The sequence below is a fragment of the Pseudorca crassidens genome, chromosome 11 (genome assembly GCF_039906515.1).
Source record: "Pseudorca crassidens isolate mPseCra1 chromosome 11, mPseCra1.hap1, whole genome shotgun sequence".
In the NCBI taxonomy this organism is placed as follows: domain Eukaryota; kingdom Metazoa; phylum Chordata; class Mammalia; order Artiodactyla; family Delphinidae; genus Pseudorca; species Pseudorca crassidens.
In genome coordinates this window covers 77,127,728-77,149,712 of record NC_090306.1, presented here as the reverse complement: position 1 = coordinate 77,149,712, position 21,985 = coordinate 77,127,728, and the positions used below count along the sequence as shown (strand labels likewise).

The window sequence follows — 21,985 nt, the reverse complement described above, 5'->3', positions numbered from 1 at the left end:
TGGAACATAGCTCGACCTCAGGGTCAGCTGATGGAAGAGAAGAGTTTGGGCACCTGTGTGTTGTCACTGCTGCCTGAGAGCGGTGGTGGTAGTCTTGGGTCTCTGTTTCCTCAGGCATAGCTGTCATACCTTATTACCACTCACAACGATTGTGAAGACCAAATAACGAAATATTTAGGAACAACTTCATTATATACTGTTAAATCACTGTTATTGTCCACAAAATTACATTTTATAATCAAAGCCACCATCTCAATTTCTTTTATTTATGTATTTATTTTATTTTTTCCTTTTTTAAATCGTTTTATTTTATATTGGAGTATAGTTGATTAACAATGTTGTGTTAGTTTCAGTTGTACAGCAAAGTGATTCAGTTATACATATACATGTATCTATTCTTTTCCCATTTAGGTTGTTACATAATATTGAGTAGAATTCCCTGTTCTATACAGTAGGCCCTTGTTGGTTGTCCATTTTAAATAGAGCAGTGTGTACATTTCAATCCCAAACTCCCTAACTATCTCTCCCCCCCCACCCTTCCCCCCCACACCCCGATAGCCATAAATTCATTCTCTAAGTCTGTGAGTCTGTTTCTGTTTCGTAAATAAGTTCATTTGTATAACTTTATTTTTCAGATTCCACATATAAGTGATATAAGATATTTCTCTTTCTCTGACTTACTTCACTCACTATGACAATCTCTAGGTCCATCCATGTTGCTGCAAATGGCATTATTCACAGCAATATTTTTTTCGATCCATCTCCTGGAGTAATGGAAATAAAACTAAACAAATGGGACTCAAAAGCTTTTGTACAGCAAAGGAAACCATAAACAAAATGAAAAGACAACCCACAGAATGGGAGAAAATATTTGCTGGTGATGTGACCGACAAGGGATTAGTCTCCAAAATTTACATCATCTCAATTTCTGAACATTAGGTCAGTCTCGATCCATTAACAAGGCTCAGGAAACCTCATCTCATTGTAGTTTTGTTGGACTGAGATATCTAGGTATTATAGTTGTTACTAACTGAACTAAGCGTGAACCAGCTTGTCCTGGAAATTTGGTTTTGATTTCTGGTAAAAAAAAAAAAAAAGTGTGCAAATGCAGTACCCTGGCACCTTGATATTGAAGCTGTGGTCCATGGACCAGCATTAGGGGCACCACCTGACAGCTTGTTAGAAATGCCGATCACTCAGACCTACTGAATTAGAATCTGCTTTGTATAAAGACGTCTAAGTGATGTGCATACATGTGAAAAACCTAGAAGCTCTGTGGGGTTTTGATCCATCGTAGAGCCCTCTTGGGAATTTAATGATTGAGACTGTGGCTTATGGGTTCAAAACTTCTGTTATTTACTACTTGTGTGACCTAAGGCATATTCTTGAAATTTCAGCTTCTCATTTTCCTCGTCTATAGTATCTACCTCATGGTGGTAAGTGAGATTATGATGATTAAATGGGTCAGTGCTTACCACACACTCAGAACAGTGATATATTCAATATCTACCAGTTATAATAATAAGTATTTAATTCATGCACAGATGATACCACTGACATCTGGTATCTAAAAGTCACCTGCTAGTAATTAGAGCAAGTATAAATGTAATATCTAACAAGATAACTAACAAAACAATTCACTAACTGTCTTGTTTTCTCTTGGATAACTGTAGTCAGTTACATTACTTTGAGCTGCATATATTCATTGTGCAGGACTGTGAAAACCACTTAAATCTCTAGAGCTGAACTCATTCCCCAAGTGCACTTTCTGTCCTTTATCTCCTCCCCTTACTACCAGGTCATGATATTTCCTTTCTTTTTATGGCTGACATTAATACTCTGATAGCTAGAGCTAAGAATTATCCACTCAAGTCAAGATCATTCCTTCCCATACAGGCAATGCATCTTTTCAAAATCAAAATGCATGTATCAAAATGCTTAAAGAGGAAGGTTCTGTCTTATGCTATACCTGAAGATAGTGAAAATTTCAATAAATATTAAATACCTACTATAAGCCACTTATGCAGAACACAAAAGCTATTCAGAACAGAAATCTAAGAATTCAAAAAACATTTAAGCAAATGCAAGATTTTAACACGCATTATCATATACAACCACACTATGAACTAATGCTTTATTTTCCTTTTACAGATCAAGGACCTGCAATTTAAAGAAGTAAATTGTTTCGGGACTTAAAGGCCTCTATTCTGAGTTCAAAGTTGTGGGTCCACTGTACAGTATTATTGGAACATATCTCCTTGTTGTCTTATTTAAAACAACCTTTCTAGGAACAAAATTTCCTTTAATAAGCTTAACCTGAGTTCCAAAGAGGGTAGGAAAAAACATAGTCTCTTCAGTGTGTGCTCGGTAACAACGGTACCTAAGGAAGAAATACTGATATCTCCGTCTCAATTATAATTGTTAGTAGTAGTTTAATAGCTTATATAATTCATATAATGACCATCTAACAAATTGTTGATTAACAATTAAAGTATTAATTGTTGATTAATATTTTTATGTATATGTGTACCAACATACACATATTTGGTGGGAAAAAAATACCTGAGTGGAATAAATTAGCCTAAGATACTGTTGTGGTGCTGTTCATCTATAATTAAAGTAAAATCAAAATTTTACTGTAGGAAAATATTCATAAAATTTGTAGGTAATTTTATAAGTGTATAAGATAACTGGTTAACGTTCATAATATTACCACATTATTGAAGGTTCTGCCTTGTGCTACACCTAAAGATAAACTATTGATATTAGCATCTTCTGATGTTTTCATATGGCATTTGAACTTTTATGATTGATACTCCGTTATCATGAAATATTTGAATATTCTCTCCTATGAATATATTTAGATTTTAGCATGTTACTTTTAGTTCTAGTAATTTAAGACTTTTAACTGATGTTAATTTATCAATTCTCACAAAAATCACTAGTAGATTTGATAATTCATATGGCATTTATCATTAAATAGCACTACCAAATGCAAATGGAATATAGAATGCTGCTATATATAACTGTATTTTTTGTGATTTTCTATTGACTGTAGCATTCCCTTGAACTGAGAGATTATAATATAAAATAACAAGCTGAGGTCAAGACTAAATGGCTGTACATTTTCCCTTGCTCCCAGTGGATTTTCCAAAGTCAAGCTTGATTTTTTTTATTTTTCCTTAAAATAGTTTATGTTTTTCTTTTTCTTAAAAAAAAGTTTTATGAATCCCACACTATTTCCTGCAATAAACCCATGACCTCAAAATATACACTAGCACAAATATTTAGATACAAAACAAAGTTAATAAAACTAACTTTCCTTTCTCTCATTTACTTTCTATTTTGCCTTCTTATGCAGAACATATGCTCACCAACTATTAATATTTAGGTGCCACCTAGTGGCAAAGGTATTGGATTGGCCGAAAAGTTCATTCGGGTTTTTGTAACATCTTACAGAAAAACCTGAACGAACGTTTTGGCCAACCTAATAAAACCTTTAAATAAAAATATTAATGGTCATGGTGTTCCTGTCGTATTTACAGGTGCATTTTTGGTGACACATAATACATTGACACATATAAAAGGAGTATTGCAAATGTGTTGGCACAAAGGGTCATATTAAAATATTTATATTGTTTGTTTGAATGTGTTGCCATACGTTGTGTTGTTTAATAATAGTATCTTTTTGCCCAATGAGACTAAGCCACAAAAATAAACTATCAAAGTTTGTAAAGGAAAGAGGGAAAACATAGACCCACAAGAGGCCTTGGATTTCCATGGATTATTCTTTTTATACTTATAATAAATTTCACTGTTAATAAGAGTTTAAAGGCATTACTCCAAAACTATCTATTCTGGATTCCCTTTGACATTAACTCCACTAATTAACATTAGCAATCTGCAATTATATCTGTCTTGCTTTTAATACTGACAACAGAGAAGACAATGAACAAATCTGGAATTTATATGTTTACATTTTAACTCCAAATTCCTAAACTAAATAAAGCTTAATATCTTAATCCTGATAAATAAAATGAGGGTATATGTCCCTTGGCCTAGTTTTAAATGCAAGACTTGTGAAAGTCAATTACCTCCTAGGACTTGAGCACCATTTAATTTATTAATGATCACAGCCACTTATTAGAGCACAATTTGTTAAGGAAAGAGACAAACCTGTTTATTTGTTGGTCTGGTATAATTTGTATTTGTATTACTGCCCTATTTCCAGCTCTTTCCAGCTGCTTAACCACTTCTATTGGAAGCATAAATCAGTGCTAAGGACTGGCTCTGCCTTAGACAGTTAGTTTCCACATTTACAACTTTCTTAAGAATGCATTCATCAACTGTCCCAGAGTAGGTACTCCTGCTTTGTACTTCCTTCACACTCACTCCGTTAATAATTCCATTATCCTTTTACAATTATAGTTGACTGTGGCTCTTTTCTGCCTAGAAAATCCTAGAGGGCAAGGAACTGATTTTCTACTTCCAGTGCAGAGTCTTGCATATAAGAAGCCCTCAATAAACATTTTTAATATTATGAAAAAATAGGTATAACTAAATCATATGCAATGAACTATGATTATCAGGTAGCTCTAACAGGGAAGCATAGTGACTTATTCATGATGTGTGTACTAAAACCACTTTCAGTAGGAAAGCATAAAGCAGGGTGAGCAAGGAAGGAGCTGTTAGAGTAGCAGGTACCCGACCACATCTCTTGCAGCCTGAATTCTCTGTTATACAACAGACTGGTCCTCATGGACAGACAGATCCTTATAGGAACAGAACACAAAATCCTTTGATGTAATAGGGAAGCTCTTGGCTCTGACTTGCTGGGCCACAGATTCATGAGTATGAACCTCCTTGATAATGCCCACAACAACGATTCTCCTCTTAGGTGCACATTATAATAAACTTTAAATGTAGTCTACAGTTTAAAGTACCTGGCTTGGAAATTGAAAACAGCCAACACATTTTATTCCATGTTTAAACTAGCATTTGCTGAGCGCTTACCCTTTACCAGGGCCTGGGCTAAGCACACGTGCGTAGTTTACCAACGAGAAAGCTGATGCTAACAGCTACTGAGCAACTTACCTAAAGCCACACAGCTAACAGGTGACAGAGGCTGGAAGCCACACAGTCTGTTTCCTTATATCATTAACTCTGCTCTGTGAAATGGATGGAAGTATGATGAAATTTTAAATTCAGTTCAGATTATTCAAGTATATAGTTCTGAGTCAATATTCCAAGTCAAATTTTTGCAGTCATACTGCATATTGTAATACAGTCCTGGAAAAATGCTGAGTCTCAGTAATTGATGTCCAAATGTTCTGTGATAAATTACTTATGAGATGAGAGATTTCAAAGACAGAAAAGAAGCAGAGTGCAAAACTGCTGGAATATTCACATCATTAGAGAGGTTTCCTGGCCCCTTTCCTCTTTCTTCTAAGGTGAAAGTATAAAACTTACTCTTATTGCAGAATTCTTAATTCTCTAAATTAGGAATCAGCTGTCACTAATGGAAGTGGGTGGAAATGAAAAGTTGCTAGCTACTGGCAGGAGAAGAGCCTAAGGGCTGACACATGGCAGTCACAGTTAGGGGGAAAAATTAAATACAGTATAAAAAGTAAAAGCAGTCACCAATATCAGGAAGTCAGTTGAAAGCATCTGGGTCTAATGAAGAATCCAAGTGTAAAAGCTGAGAAAGTTTCGCCATAAGGAAAGTATCAGGAATTAGAGTAAGAATCTAAATAGGAGATGTGGATGAAACATAAAAAGAAATAAGAATTTATCTAGGAATAATGTCATGTAAGGTATTACAAGTCCTACGTCCCTAAGATTACCAACAGACCCAGCCATAAGTATAGGCAAAAGACAGAGTGTTTACATCTCGTTGTACTTTAAAACTCTATTTTATTTAAAATAGTTTCTACTGGTCACTGGCATATTCATATTCTCTCTAGCTTAAACATCTCACCTTAAGCGTCGCCACTCCTTTAGCTTAAGACAAAATTTATCCTTATAAGTCAATTATTAGATTCTGTATATATCAGGAGAGAGTTGGCAATTAATAATTCCTGGTGAATATATTAGTATATTAGTATGGATTTGTTTATTCAGTTTGGTAAAGTTGTTGCTTTGAGGGAAAGAGAGACCGTAGGGAGTAGAAGAGAATAAGATCTGATGGGGATTCAAATGTGGTGATGCATTGTTGAAGGATAGGAGGAGAAAGCTGATTGGTCTAGATTACATACACAAGACAGAGCCACAGGATTTGGATAAAATCTTGGAAGTCAAGTATGTTTTAGAATGCAGAATTTTTCAGCATTTAGGATGTTCGTTACTATTAGCCATTTTTACAAAAAAAATATAGCACAATAAAGTTTAGACTCATAACACATCTACTCTGCAGACAGAAGTTAATCAGTACTAGATGGATTTAACATATCTTAGGGGTGTTACATGTGAACTGCCAAGTAATTTAAATAATTTTACTAGGCAGTGATCAAATGTCAAGTTTAGTTATCTAGGTAGATAAATTTATAATCCATCTTAATATATTTAAGAATCTTTTCTATTCTATTACCAAAGTTACTACTCATTCCTAAGATTATATTTATTTGTGTATTATATAATTATGTGATTATTTATATATATACATATCATTATATGATTATACATGTTTACATAGAAATACAATTTTGTATGATAAAATAGTTCCCTTTGGTGACCATTATCTTTTGATTACCTATAAAGATGCTTAGTCTAGTGATAACCTAAAAAAGGGATGAGAATAATTTATATTTGCCTTTCCCTTTACAAATGTTAATTATGCCTTCTACAGTAGACTAACTTCTTAATTATGTTCTTCTATTTTTTGTGGGAAAGTGGTACATTCGGTAAACATACACAAAGCAGTGGGTAGGTCCAGTTTTGGAGGCCATTCACTCACCCATTATGCTCTGTATACCTCCTAAATGTCAGGCACTATATACATTCTAAGTGGTATAGATACATGTATGGGTTATATTCAAAATATTCAACCACTGGTATTTACTATGGGTACCAATTAATCAGAACAGACACGGGCTCAATACCACCCTGGAAATGACTGCATACAAAACAGAGTCTCTGCCTCCAAGGATCTTACCATTTAATGGGGAAGATGGAGGAGTTAATAGCCAGTCACTAAACAGTATGACAACTGACCTAATGAGGGTAAACACAGGACAGTAAAACTTCTTCAAATAATCCATAAAGTTGTTTTCTCCCTGTTTATACTTTCGCCTATTCGATAATACTTGATGCATTAAAAATTCACAATCCTGAGGCATCTAATTAACAAAAAATTATCTTCATTACATGTGATTTAATTCGAAATTACTTTTAAGAGGTTTTTTTTTGAGAGTTAACTTTTGAAGGTAACAGTTTTTTTTTTTTTTCTTTAAACAGGACATAAATTTCTCACGGCTGCTAAATCATCCATTCAAAACTACCTTGAAGATTTTTTGCTTTCAAGTTCTGTTATTTGAATATAAAGATTATAAAGATTATAAAGATTACCACATGGATCATATTTCATGTTGAATTGCTTTCAGAAAATGCAGTGGTTCAAAAACAGAAATTGAAGCAAAGAAAAATAGCCTATATTTACCTGAATCAACCAACTAAATTATCTCTCACTCTACTTGTTCTGATTTGGGACTTAGGCAGAAATGCTCAGAAGCAAATGAGTTTAAGGAGAAAATGTTTTTGTTAATTTCTAAGACTAAATTGACATAGAAATATTTGACATGTTAGGCTCAAACATTTTCAGGGTCCTAATTAAAATTCCTCCTCATTTTTAATTTTAAGTTGAAGAATTTGCCCCCAATGTAATCAAATGTTAGGATACCTATTTTCTAAAAGTATTTCTAGATATTGAGGAAAAAATTAGAAGTCAAGCCCTAATGCATAAGCAAACCTATATGCAGTTCTAATGTTACTTACAAATAAACATAAAATTAGACACAAAAAAATATTCTAGGGCCACCAGTTAGTATGGGTTTTGTAGGTGGTTCACCTCATTTACTGAAATATGAGAACATTTTACATGTTTTTATTCTTAAAGTATGTCACCAGGTATTATGCAGCATGTGTGGTGCATTGCAGATGTTGCTTTGACTTATAATTTCCCCTAGGTGGCGATCTTTTCAAAGAAGCGTTGCCTGCACCTGCACCTAAAAGAACTGAGCTGGTATCAGCACCTAATATTTATACCCGAATCTAGTTGCTATTTTCATCTCCACCGGGAGAAAAAGAAGATACAATTTGGGGACACAATATGATTTTGAATTTTGTCTCCAAAATCTCAATATATTGAAGAGATGAATGTTATCTACTTTAAATTTTAAATGCATGTTTGAGAAAAGATGTTTCAAAAACATTAGTTTGAATTAAGCTGGGGTTTTAATTAACTAAGGTGGTAACTGAAGCATTTTACTCAAATTTTAGTTTCTGAACTGTCTAAAACTCCTTTTCTAAAATCCTGACATTATTATTTAATGAAATGTTCATCGATCTCTTTAGATTGGTAAATTTATTTTTTTCTTTTACACTGTCCACAGTTGCTCTTTTGTGGGTATACCACTGGTGAGTGAGAGAAGGTGAGTAAGTAGGGCTAAGCCCCCTTGCATTTTAGACTCTTCCATACTACATTGAAAAAGAGAGAGAGAGAGAAAATAACACAGAAAAAGAGAGACTACTTAGATGTAAGAACATGATATGAAGTGAAAAATATTCTAAAATTCACAAAGATACAACCTTTTTTTTCTCTTCCCACATTCTTTTTACCCTGATATATATCTTCTAGGACAGTCACTCATTCACAATTGACATTCATATATATATAAACTTAGTTTTCATCTGATTTGGAACTTACCTTTTGTTTTTGCTTGGTTTGTGTTTAAATTTTTCATTTCGTCATCGAGAGGTTTAACCTTCAAGAGACATAGGGCTGGCAATGATGAAGCATGACTCCAGCATCTCTCTCCTAAATGCTGTTACAGAGTAATTTGAAGTATCCCATACTCCTTCAAAAGAAAAAGAAAAGAATATAGAATTAAAGTACCGATTAATATTTATGTAGCTGTTTGCAAGGCAATTTCACATTTATTAAATACTTTAATGCTTAAACAATCCTGAGCAGTCAGAAAGCAGGAATTATCACTATCCCCATTTTACAGATAAACTTCAAAGAAATTAAGGTCTGTAATCAGAGTTAAAAATTGGGGTTTTTTTTAGCACTCAAAGCCTGTTCTTTTTTCCTCTGTAAGCTCAGTGGTTTGAGTTGTATCCAGCTCTTTACAATGAGACCCAAATTCTGTCCCCACTGCCTCTACCTACCCACTGGCCTCTACCTGCCCACACATACCATGAGTTTACTGTTATATTCCACGAGAGGAGCTGTTTCCAATATGAAGTGCAGTTTCTCTAGCTAAATGACCCCTGGGAAAGGATTTATTGAACGAGCTTGTAAGAACCTCTCAACTTTCTGTTTGGTACCCTGAGCGGAAGCCATCAGCAATAAAACTGAGCATTAGAGTTCAGTCCACTTACACTAGACTTGTCCTAGAGTTCCATTTAGATCTGTGACAGGGTAGCTTCCATGTCTTTCTGTTCCTCAGCCACTGCTCAAAATACAACGTCCACCATCCCCTGTTGTCTCAGCTTATCAATCCATCCTCCTCCTCTCCTAGGGTCTAACTGATGCCTCTTCTCACCAATCCCTCTACTCACTATTGCTCTCCTATCATCTTTCTCGTTACCTTTGGAAACCTCCAGTCAGGACCTGCTACATAATTTGCAGGACCCAGTGCAAATGAAAATGTAGGTCTCCTTGTGCAAAAAAACAAGGGGAAAAAACTTATTTTTTCCTTTCTTTTGTGATGTCTCTCTAAACCCATTCTGGTGGGTTTTATTATTATCATTCTGTGTCAAGCTCCCTCAGGCAAGGGGTGAGTATAGACTTGCCCAGGAGCCCGGCACAAGTCTGAGTGTGGGGCTTGCATTGCTAATCCCCATCCCTCCACAAGCCCCTTGCTAGGTCCCCTGGAGGTGGCAGCATCACTGGACAATGGGGTGGGAGCCGGGGGAGCAGGTGGCTGAGGTCTTGCCCAGGGAGGCAAGATAACAGGTGAGCTGAGGTTCTAAGCCTCCTATGCATTCTCCATCATCCCACCAGATCAGATTTCACTTGGAAAACACAAATTCAGGAATAGAATTGAGAAGAATTTCAAGGTGATATCCAGAATGCAGAGTCCCTTTTGAGAGCGAGATCCTGTTTGTGGGCCCTAGGAGCACACATAGGAAGCCCAGTGGACCCCGCCATGGTGAGCAGCTTTCCCAGCATTCCCAGCATTTTCTCAGACAGAGCCTTCTGTCCTCCTGAAATCTGGTGCTCCCTCGAGGAACTTGGCATCTTTTGAAGCTGCCTGAGGGCGCACTGCTTACTCTCACATGCCCATGGGAACTGGGGTTGGGGTGGGAGACACAGCTCCCAGCTCCATGATGCTGCCTCACTCAGAAACCATTACTCTTCCAACCTAATGTAAACGAGGTGCACAGCATGATGGTAGCCACCATACACTTTCTCTTCATCCATCAGCCTCCTGTATGCTGTCCATCTTCCATTGATCATTTACTGCCTCTAGATCACAATCTTCCTTTCCACCCCAAACCCTGCCATCTTCCTAGCCAGGTTAGAAACCATGCACCAGTCCCTATTTCATGGGCTCTTGGCCTCAACCCCATTGTCCTTCAACCCCACCTAGTCACTTAATTTGTTGTCATATCCTCAGACTTGCCGTAATTGAGAGCCACCAGGCCAATGAAATCTTAAATTTTAACCTCCTGTACTTTGGCAACTTTCTTCTCTTATTCTGTTCTCTAACCCCTTATGCTCATAAAGAGTGAGAGGAACGGATTCTTTGGATGCAGTTGATTTTGTCTTGAGGGTTTTAAATTGTCCCATATCAAATTATCCTGTGTCATATATTTGACAACTTTTGTAGTTGATATCATGTACTTTTGATAATGTTATCACATTTCAAACTATTATAGACACACACACACACACACACACACACACACACACACTTCCATTCCAGAAATTAGAGGAAAGGGAACACACTTTCTTCTCCACTCTCCATCCTGCCAACTCTCCATGTAGGCTCACTACACATTTTTCTTTGACTTCTTTGAGACTCTCAGACCCTCCAACACTCATTTTTCTTTCACTCTGCCAAGTCTTTTCTGGCTTCACGTTAATCAGTAATATGTCTAAATTTCACGATCTATTACTTGAACTGCTTTCCTGAAAATATCCTCAAATCCTTTGCTTTTCCATTGAACCAGCCCAGAAAACTAGTTGAACCCAAGGTTAACAATGATCAAAAATAGTACAAAACATCACATGCTTTACATGTATTGTCTTGATTTTATCTAATTTAATCTTCACAATGATTGAATGAGGTGAATATAATTATCCCCAATTTACAGATAAAGAAACTAAGGATCAGTGAGGCTCAGTAACTTATTCATGTTATTTCTAAAGTTAGAATTTGTGGTTCTCAAACTTCAGTATATGAAAATATCATCCGGAGTTCTTGTTAAGTAGGGTTTCTGGGTCCTGCCATGGAAATTCTCATTTGGGAAAGTCTGCACGTGGTATGGGATTTCTGCATGTTTCATAAGCTCCCCCAGTGACTCTGACTGTGACACTCACTTTGGACTTCCATAACTATCTTTCCTGTAGGTGTTTGTTTGGACACTTTTGGTGAAGGGGAGACTTATCCAGAGGGGGATGGCAGCTTGGGGAGCCCTCATTTTTACTTTTGGACCATGGCTGTCCTATTACTATTGCCCTCTTGAGAGCAAAGTGAGATTAGAGTGATCTGTGTCCAAAACCAAATTGACTTCGAAAAATAAATCATGCAATGAATACCATAAAATATCAACTCTCACTACCAATCATATGAAAAATAATTTTATTTAAATTATTTACTCAACTTGAAATTGCAGTATTATTTATTAGTAAGTATAATGCTTTTTTCCTTTGTTTAAAACTGTTTTTCTCTATTGTGAGTTTAAAAAATTTTTCAACAGTATCCATAAACTGTTGCAGCACTTCTTGTTCTGACCATGAGAAAGTAAAACACGTGGAGATATGCACTGACTTCTCTGTATAATTATTTGCATAGTGCTATGAGTTAGAGAAATGTTATAAATACTATCATAATGAAGATTTACATAAACATCCTACAGATAAACATGTCGTGATTTTAAATACATCAATAGCAGAAACATCCAGCATTTTGTTTTTGTTTAATAATCTGTGATTTTTTTTGTTGTTGTTAATAATGTATGTGTAATAAACAGTATTGGCTTTGAAAGTCTGGGATTCTATGTGCATTATAGGGAGTTTCAGTCTTCCACAGTCCCTACACTTGCATGTCAACCTGATTTAACTGCATTCACTTTGTTCAAAAGTCTGCAGTGTATCTGAAGAACCCTTGAAATGTTATATTCCATTCCTTTTTTTCCCCTTATGTCAGTGGCTGCTTTATTAGATGTAGACAGCTGGGATAGCATATGTTTCTTTAAAAGAAACCTTTAAAATTAAAATTTGGAGAGCACACTTTTAAAAGCCACCAAAAGTAGGGTGAGTTTTCCTTCTTATGAGACATGAGATGTCTGGAAGGATTCAAACATCAACATGTAAGAAGCTTCACTCTACACTTGAAGGTACACTGTAATAGAAGTTAAGTCCAGAGATATTTTAACTTTTGCTGCAGTTTCATATAAAACATTTAGATTAATGGTATTATATGTCTTCACTTATAAATTAAAGATAATAATGTTTGCCGTGTTACCTTAGAGTACATTTTTAAAGACCGAATGAAGTGATGAAAGTAAAAGCCCATGGATAAAGATAGGATACAAGAGAGGGGAGAAGAAATAGTGTTTATTAGATGTCCATTGTGTTCTAATCATTATGCCAAGCACATCACATATATTTTTTTCACTTAATTCTCACAATCTGCTCACTGGGGTAGACATATTGGTCCATATTTTAAGGAAAGAATACTAAGGCTCTAAGAAATTAAGTAGTTTGCTTAAGGCCAAATAGTAAGTTGTGGAGCCTTGATTAGCAAATTCTTTTAGTTCCACCTTCCAAATGTATCAAGAATCCAACCACCTCTCACCACCTTCACTCTTACCACCGTAGTCCAAGCTATCACCAGTTCTCTTCTGGACAATTGCAATAGCTTAACTCTTATCCTATTTTTGTCTCTGTCTCCCTGCAGTCTGTTCTTAACACATAAGAGGGAGCCTTTTACATTTTGTCAGATCATTCACACCTCTGCTCAAAACCCTCAGCTAACTTCCAAACTCATTCAGAATAAATGCCAAAGTCCTTAATGAGTCACAGAGCTCCTGCATTATGTGGGCTCCAATATCCTATTATTTCTTTGGCTTTGATCTCTTACCATTCTGTTCTTTGTAGGCTGTGACTCGGCCACACTGGCCAGCTCCACGCCCTCCCCTCACCTGGCAATTCCTCAAACATTGCAGTCATGCCCCTACTTGGGGCTTTTGCACAGGACTGTTTTCTCCAACATAAATTCTCTTTCCCCAGCTGTCCTCATGTATCTCCTCCTCGTCTCTTTCCAACCTTTGCTCAAATGTCTCAAAATCTTAATGAAGCTTTACGTAAATTGCCTCATACCCAACTTTCCCCCTTGAACTCCCTCTCCCTTGCTTTACTTTTTTTTCTTACAGCATATCACCATCTGCCATAGGGAAAAAAATCATTACGTTGACAGTTTCTCCCATTTATCCACTAAATAAGCACCATGAGGGTAGGTAGTCTTACGTATCTTTACACTGTTTGTATCCCAGGCCTCATCCATAAAAGGGATTATAATAGTACCTTTCTCAGAGAATTTTTGTTAGGATTAAATGAGATAAAGCATGTAAACTCCATCCTGGTCCCTGGAACATTTTAAGTTCTTGGTAGCTACTATAGAAATAATTATTACTGTTACTATTTATGCAAGAGATGTAGTCAACTTTCTAAATCAAGAGTCTTTCTTCCCATAGCTTGGTTCAGATCTATTACCAGGTGAGAATATTAAGAAGGAAATAAATGGAGACACTTTTCTTCATCTTCCTTAGGAAAATACGTGTGAGAGTGAAAGTGAGAAATATGAAAATAGTCATGATGGACACAGGTTAAATAGATTAAATAAAACTATAGTCACAGATTTCTAGATCAGAAAAATAATGTAATATACCAGTAAGTATTATAATCCTGTTATAGTGGTTAAAAGGGCAATGAGTCCAGCCCACTGTTCCTAGGCTGGACTTAGTTAAGTCATTCAAAGCGGTTTGTCATCTAAATGATTCTAATAGATAGGTATGAAAGAATATTTCAAGATCTTTTGCTGAAGTTTGTTCCAGTGTTTAATCACTGGATCATCAGATTCTCCTTCAAATAACTTCTCATCTATTTCTAGAATTTTAATCTCTTTTACCCAGTTTTGGCTAGTATACTAATGCAGGACCACTGGTATCTGTCCTTTGAGCCTCAACTTGAGTACTTCAATTAATCAATGAGCTATTTACTGAGCCTTGTGCCAAGTATGGGGCTGAGCTTAACAACAAGTTCTAATTCATGATCCTCTTTGCTGTTCTCTGACCTCCTTGGAGTCCCCAGAGGCCCTTTCGTCTTTTCTAATGGTCTCATTTTCATTTTTGTTGATCTTCTTTGAATGAGCTCCAATTTCTCTACAACTCTCATAAATACTTCAGGAAAGCCTTGATTATTGCCAAATATGGGAGAAAGACTACTACTTGTGATAAGCTTGACATACTCCTATTAAAATATATTCCAGCATAATGTTAGCTTTTTAAATAATTGCTTTATGCTGCTGAGTCATCAACTTGTGTTATATGACGAGGATTAAGCCATCCCCCCACCTCCACAGTACTTGAGCACACAAAGTCTTTCTTAAACCAATTGAGTTTGTTTTTTTTGTTCCTCACTGTACTATCTTTCACTCAAACTGATTAAATTCAGTCCTATTTTTTAAAGTTGTTTTTCTACATATTCAAGTTACATTCTCATCGTTTTTAAAATTAGCTCTTCTTCCCACACCCTTCCTAGTTCAGTTCAATGCAATGCAATATTTGGCACGTATTATGTTCCAGGCATTGTGCTAGATATTAAGGCTACAAAATGGGTAAATGTAAGCCTTATTAAGAAGTTCTCAATATAGAGGAGACAGAAAATGTATTAAATTCCATGTGCCAAGATAGAGGAATGCATACTTTCAGGAGATCACTTAGTAGGCTTCCTGGTGGAGCTATACTAACTTGAGCTGTTAGGATTAAATGGGAATTAAGTAATGAAGAAGATAGTACAGCATTGCAGGCAGAGGGAACTATATAATTAAAAGTTTAGAGGCTTAAAACAGTGAATATATGTGGCAACTATAAACAGCTCCTTACCTTTAGTATAAAATGTGAGCTGAGGAACTGTGAGAAACTTAATAAACATCATTTCAACTTCAGTAAGAACTAAAAAAAGATTATATAATCTTTGGCTGCCTGGTGGTTGAATTGTCCTTAGTACAAATGAACCTCATAATTTGCAGATTCCATATTTGTGAATTCCTCTACATGCTAAAATTTATCTGAAACTCCCATATCAACACCTTTTACCTAGACACGTGCAGAGTGATGACAAGTTTAAGTCACCCAACCTGCACATTCCCAGCTGAGGTCAAACAAGGCAACTCCTCCGTCTTCTTCTTTCAGCTCTCATACCGTAAACAAGTATCCTGTTCGAGGTCTACTTAGTGCCATGTGCTTCATGTTAGTGGTTTCGCTACTTAAAATGGCCCCAAAGCATAGTGCTGAAGTGCTATCTGGAGTTTCTAAAGTGAAAGAAGGATGTGATGTGCTTTATGGTGAAGATATGTGTGTTTGATAAGCTTCACAGTTAATAAGACTTAATTAACAAGAAGTGAGCTCCATCTCCCAACAAAATCATGGCAGTGCCTAAACGTCTGCATTTTATCAATGTGAAGAGTAGCCGTAGCTATCTCATTTCATTATTTAAATGCATTGACATTGTCACCAAAACTTGCTTAACTTTGACCATCACCACCAATGAAATCAGGGAGTAAAATCTGCATTGGGTCTGTGCTGACAGCACTCAGTTCTACCAAACTGGGCATGCCTTGAAATTGCAGACATTCAATGGTTCTTTCTTGATAATGAATATACTGGTGGTGATGTTGATAACCAAAAGCAGAAAGGTGCCTGAGAAAATCTTTCACATTCACCTAAAATGGAACAGCTGTACCCCCATTAGGAAAATACATGCTTTGAGGGTACGTTCAATAAAATTAAATAAATCTGATGCTTAGTGAACTGCTTCTGCATGCATGATTCTGCAGTAGCATCAGTTATGGACAGCATAGCCTCTGCCCACAAGAAGTTTAAAATCTAGTGCATTTTTGAGGGTAAGACAATTATTTACTATAATGTACATTAAAGACGCATAGAAAGAAGGGATTAAAATGCTGTGGAGTTTTAAAAATAGAACTACCACACAACCCAGCAATCCCACTACTGGGCATATACCCTGAGAAAACCATAATTCAAAAAGAGTCATGTACCAAAATGTTCATTGCAGCTCTATTTACAATAGCCAGGACATGGAAGCAACCTAAGTGTCCATCAACAGATGAATGGATAAAGAAGATGGGGCACATATATACAATGGAATATTACTCAGCCATAAAAAGGAACGAAACTGAGTTATCTGTAGTGAGGTGGATGGACCTAGAGACTGTCCTACAGAGTGAAGTAAGTCAGAAAGAGAAAAACAAATACTGTATGCTAACACATATATATGGAATCTAAAAAAAAGGAAAAAAGAAAAAAAGAAAGAGAAAATGGTCAGAAGAACCTAGGGGCAAGACGGGAATAAATATGCAGACCTACTAGAGAATGGACTTGAGGATACGGGGAGGGGGAAGGGTAAGCTGTGACAAAGTGAGAGAGTGGCATGGACATATATACACTACCAAACGTAAAATAGATAGCTAGTGGGAAGCAGCCGCATGGCACAGGGAGATCAGCTCGGTGCTTTGTGACCACCTAGAGGGGTGGGATAGGGAGGGTGGGAGGGAGGGAGACGCAAGAGGGAAGAGATATGGGAACATATGTATATGTATACCTGATTCACTTGGTTATAAAGCAGAAACTGACACACCATTGTAAAGCAATTATACTCTAATAAAGATGTCTAAAACAAAAAAGAAGAACCAAAGATACATTTTATCAAATTAAATAATTTCTCTTAAAAAAAATGCTATGGAGTTTTAATGGTGATCGAGACCATAGTTGGTAATGGGGAAAAAGATATCAGAAAAAAGCTTCATAAGGGAGATGATGTTCCTGGAAAGAACACATTCCAAGTCCGAAAAATATGAGGCATACTAAGACTTTGTGAAGGTAAGAGATAGGAAATGTGACTGAAAACCAGGCTGTGCTTGTAAATGTAATTGGAGGTTTTTGATCAGAGGAATATTATGAGGAGCGTCCACTTTAGGAAGGGTCATCCTACAGCAGTGTGCTGGAGGAAGCCCATGGAGCAGGTCAGCGGATTTGGATATAGTTCCTGAGCAATTTTGAGGCCTATGAAAGGGTGAGAGCAGGAGAAACAGAAAGGAGGACAGGCACGTGAAGCTTTGCAGAGGTTTCACACCTAGAAAGCTAAGCCTTACAGCCTGAGTTACTAAAAAAACATGTGAGCCATTCATGGTCATAGGAAATTCAGGAGAAGCAACCAACTAAATTCCTTTTCCTACCAGATATATGTGCCAACAGACATTTAAGTGGAAATGTAAGAGTGGGAAGTTGGTAAATTGGGTATGGATCATGCAGGAAATTGGAAGAGGGTTGATTACTTGGAAGACATCTTCAAGAAACAATCTTAAGTCCTTTAAAGTAAAAATCCTTGTGCTATAAAGTGAAAGCAATCAATGTATGTTATAAATGTAGAAACATGTTTGCAAAATACATAGCATATGTATGTTGTTAATTATGTGTTCAGATGTGCTGCTTTATTGAATCCTCAGCGTAATTCTGTGGGACAGTTGTTACAGAATGAAAAGGAGGGGGAAAAGTCTTTCATTTAGAAATCGAGAAAAGATATTTTTTAAATGATCCCCCCACGTCCCCCCTACCCACCAAAAAAGAATGAGAAGGATGAAAATGAGGCTGGAGGGTGGTAGAAATGGCTTTTATTTGTCAAAGACCTTTCCTTGCTTTTGTCTTACTCCAGGTGCCTATTACCTCTCATCTGGATTGTTAGGAAAGGATTCTTACTGGGTTTTCCTGCCTTATAATTCATTCATGCTCCCTTCATCTGCCAGGCTAATCTTTAAAATTTCGGCTATAACATTTTGGCCTTCTGCTTAAACACCTCCAGTGGCCCCTTCTTTTTTATTACAACATTAAAGTCCCTCCCGTCTCATTCCCACCATCCTTAGCTCCAAGCTCACTCTGGGGCACTCAGCATTTCCCAGACCCAGCCATGTACGTTCAGATCTGTGACACTTTTCTGGTGTTGCTATTTCTGCCCACAAACCTCCTTCCTCCCAGATACTCCTAGCAAAATCTTACTTAGCCTACAAGTTCCAGATCAAATGTAATACCCTGAGACCATTTTCTGATTTCCATACCCCAAGCAAATGTTTAGTCCCGTGTTGCCCAAGTAGCCAGACCAGGCTGATGTTGGATTAACAACTTGAGCTAAATCTCTGTGCTCATAAAAGCCTGTCAGGACTGAGTCCTTTGAGGGTACCTTATTGCATAAAATTTAGCAAACGGACATGGTATAACTCTAGGTTTGTTTGTTTCTTTGCTTTTAGCAAATGTATTAGGACACTTGCAAATTTGAAGCTATACCTATGTTAATATTATCAGAATAGATTTAATTGAAACTGGCACTGGGTGTATATGAAATCAAAGTGCAACCAGTATTCTTTGCATTTTGTACAACATACACCTGCTCAGACATGAAGAGTGTCATGATAAATGGCAGCTTCAGCAAATATTTTCTGCAAACCAGGATCTGCTTTAATGTCTGTCTGTTTTGGAAAAGATTGTATGGTCTTTCAGTCAGACTCTCTTCATTACATACACAGTCAGATTATAAACATTGTCCACAAGGTTATATTTGCATTTCGATCACATCTGTAAGGGTATGATTTATAAAATAATAAAAATGTTTAGTTTGATTCCTTTAGGACATGACTCAATAGGCAGGAAGCCCATATTCAACTTCTAAATATTACTCAATAGGTGTGATCCTAAAATCAGTGGTCTAACTGCCTATGAATTGAATTCTCAAAGCAGATAAAAGAATGTTACATTAATGGAGACACAGCAGAAGCAAGAGAAATTTTCAGAGCTCCGAGCCAGTAACATTACATTTCACTTTTGTCCTTTTTAAAATGGACAAAATGGTATATGAGCTCCAGCATATACCATGCCACATCAGAGTCAACACAACTTTCTAAGCTCCACTATAAAGCAAGAGTTCTGTGTGCTAGCTAAACTGTAATGCAAATGTGTATTTAAAAAAGTTAATCTACTGAAGATAATTTGCATGTTGCACTTTCTAAGAATTTTTCCAGAGAGTTTTATTGTTGTTGTTGTTACAGAACTGGGAAATATTAAAAAACATTATGATTTGGGGAAATAAACTTTGCAAAAAACAAGTTAATTAAAATACTAGTGAACACTGAAGAAATTTTAATAAGCATTAGGAAAAGGTCACAACTTCGGACCTTAATAGAAATTCTATTTCATCTTTTGTTCATGATTCCTTCAATCCTTATAGTTGACATTTAGATTTATTTTATAGAGTTGAGACTATTTGTCACAAACAATCAACACTAGGGCTTCGGATGCTACTGCGTGAAACTGAAGGACGCTAGGACTGGAAAACAATTACTATACCAGATGATTCTAACACATAATCAGAGAGTATACAAAAGGGAGGATGATTGGCATGCAGTCCATAAAGGCAAAGAGCTTGAGAACTTTCCACTTGAGGAATAAGAGTATAGAGTATTCTAGGCCATCAGCATAAGGAAGGAGGTTTAGGGTGGTAAAACAGATCCTCCTTGAGGGACTTGGTGAATATCTGAAAAGCCGTAACATAGGATCTAAAATATAGGCTGGGAACATGGGAGAGGGACAAAGGAAAAGAGCTCTCACCACTCAGATCCAAAGAAAGTGGGAGCCAGCCTGAGCAGTAGATGTAGAGCCCAGGAGCAAGAATGATCTTGATGCCAAATAATGTCTTATGAGGTCAGGAGCCTAGAGCTAAACCAGTTCTAGGAGGCAGGAGGTAAACTGGATCCACTAAGAGTAGAAATAACCCTATGGTGGGAGGGAATAGGGATGAGGATAAGAATGAAGAAGTGAAGAGAATAAGCCAAACAGCACCTTGGCATAGGTTCTCTCATCCCTCTTCCCTCATGTCTTTGCATCAACATATATTTATATCTTTTTAAAATTTTCTTCAGATTCACAAGAGAAAATTTCTCCAAAGATAGCTATTTAACTAACTGTTTTTTTTTTTGCAGACGGGGCGTTTGATCTTGACAAGTCCATGGAGGATTTCTTGAAATATTTTAATATTCTCTACTTAAAAGCTGTGTTTTACACCAGGACAGACTCATGATTTTAGTTATCCATGCATGGTTAAGGGAAAAAGAAGACAACAAGGAACTTATTATTATATTAACATTTTATTGACCTAGGAGGAGTGAACAATAGTCTCAATTTAGATTCATTGAATAGTTCTTAGCCTATAAATAGCTGTGGTTTCATATGAGTTTCTCTTTTTATTTGTTGTATTTTTAATACTTCACACCATTCACTTGGATTAGAATATGGAAATCACTCTGCAAAACCAGAGAGGCTTATTTGAAGGTTAATTAATAGCAAAAAAAAAAAAAGGAACAAAATTATAGGGCGTTCCTGAGTCTCTAACAGCTGAGGCCCCCAACAGCCAGTACTTGCAAAATCCATAATAGTCTACTAATAAAAAATAAAGGTCACCATTCCACCTGGATTGTAAAGCAATCTCTTTCTACTTCCTTCTAGAAATGTATTCTTATAGTGCTCTCTCTAGTAGTCTCATATGGGTTCCTGACCTGCCTTCAATTTTCTCCACTCTTTGCCTTATAAAAATTAAATTTTTTTTCTACTTGACTGTATTTTCATTTTAACTCTCTCTTTTCTTTTTCCCGGCAGCTTTTAAGTCAAGCACCTGCCATTGTTAGAACGATATTGAAGAAATTGTACTAAGTCATGTGGACCTCTCTCTTTAATATACAAAAGTCTAGCCAATGATTCTTAAATGTTTTCTTGTAACAAAGTCTTATGATTCTGAAAACATAAGTTTTTAAACAGCTACAGTTTTAGAGAATTTTTAGAACTAAAAACTATAAAAGATAACTTAGTTGAACTCCCCATTTTACAAAGAAGAAATTAATTATTGTTTAGGATATAGTATATGCTTGAATAATATAGTTTTTCTTCACAGATTTATACTTTCCCAATTCATAACATCAATATATTCTAGGTGAAGGACTAAATAGGGATCTGTATATCTTACTTTTAAGAAGATGAAGTACAGCTCTTTAAGTACATATAGTAGAATACCACTGTACAAATATTATACTCTTTTTCAAGGTATCTGGGATTTAATACAGTAACTGTTGCACTAAAGTTCCAGTTTGAGAAATGTGTATATCTTTTGTGCTCATTAATTATGGTAGAGGCTAGTATAAGGTATTTTGACCTATTTACTCACTTTACTGGGTAGAACGGGAGACCAAAGGATGTCATA

General features: G+C 36.3%; 1 long non-coding RNA gene across 4 annotated transcripts in view; it reads right to left on the bottom strand.

Moving 5' to 3' along the window:
- Positions 1 to 21,985, bottom strand: part of LOC137202980 (uncharacterized) — a 282,286-nt gene that overhangs the window by 75,111 nt on the left and 185,190 nt on the right. For all 4 annotated transcript variants that reach the window (XR_010932821.1, XR_010932822.1, XR_010932824.1 and 1 more), the window contains one exon: positions 8,921 to 9,071. This is a non-coding gene — a long non-coding RNA (uncharacterized lncRNA). The remainder of the gene's footprint in view (positions 1 to 8,920; positions 9,072 to 21,985) is intronic.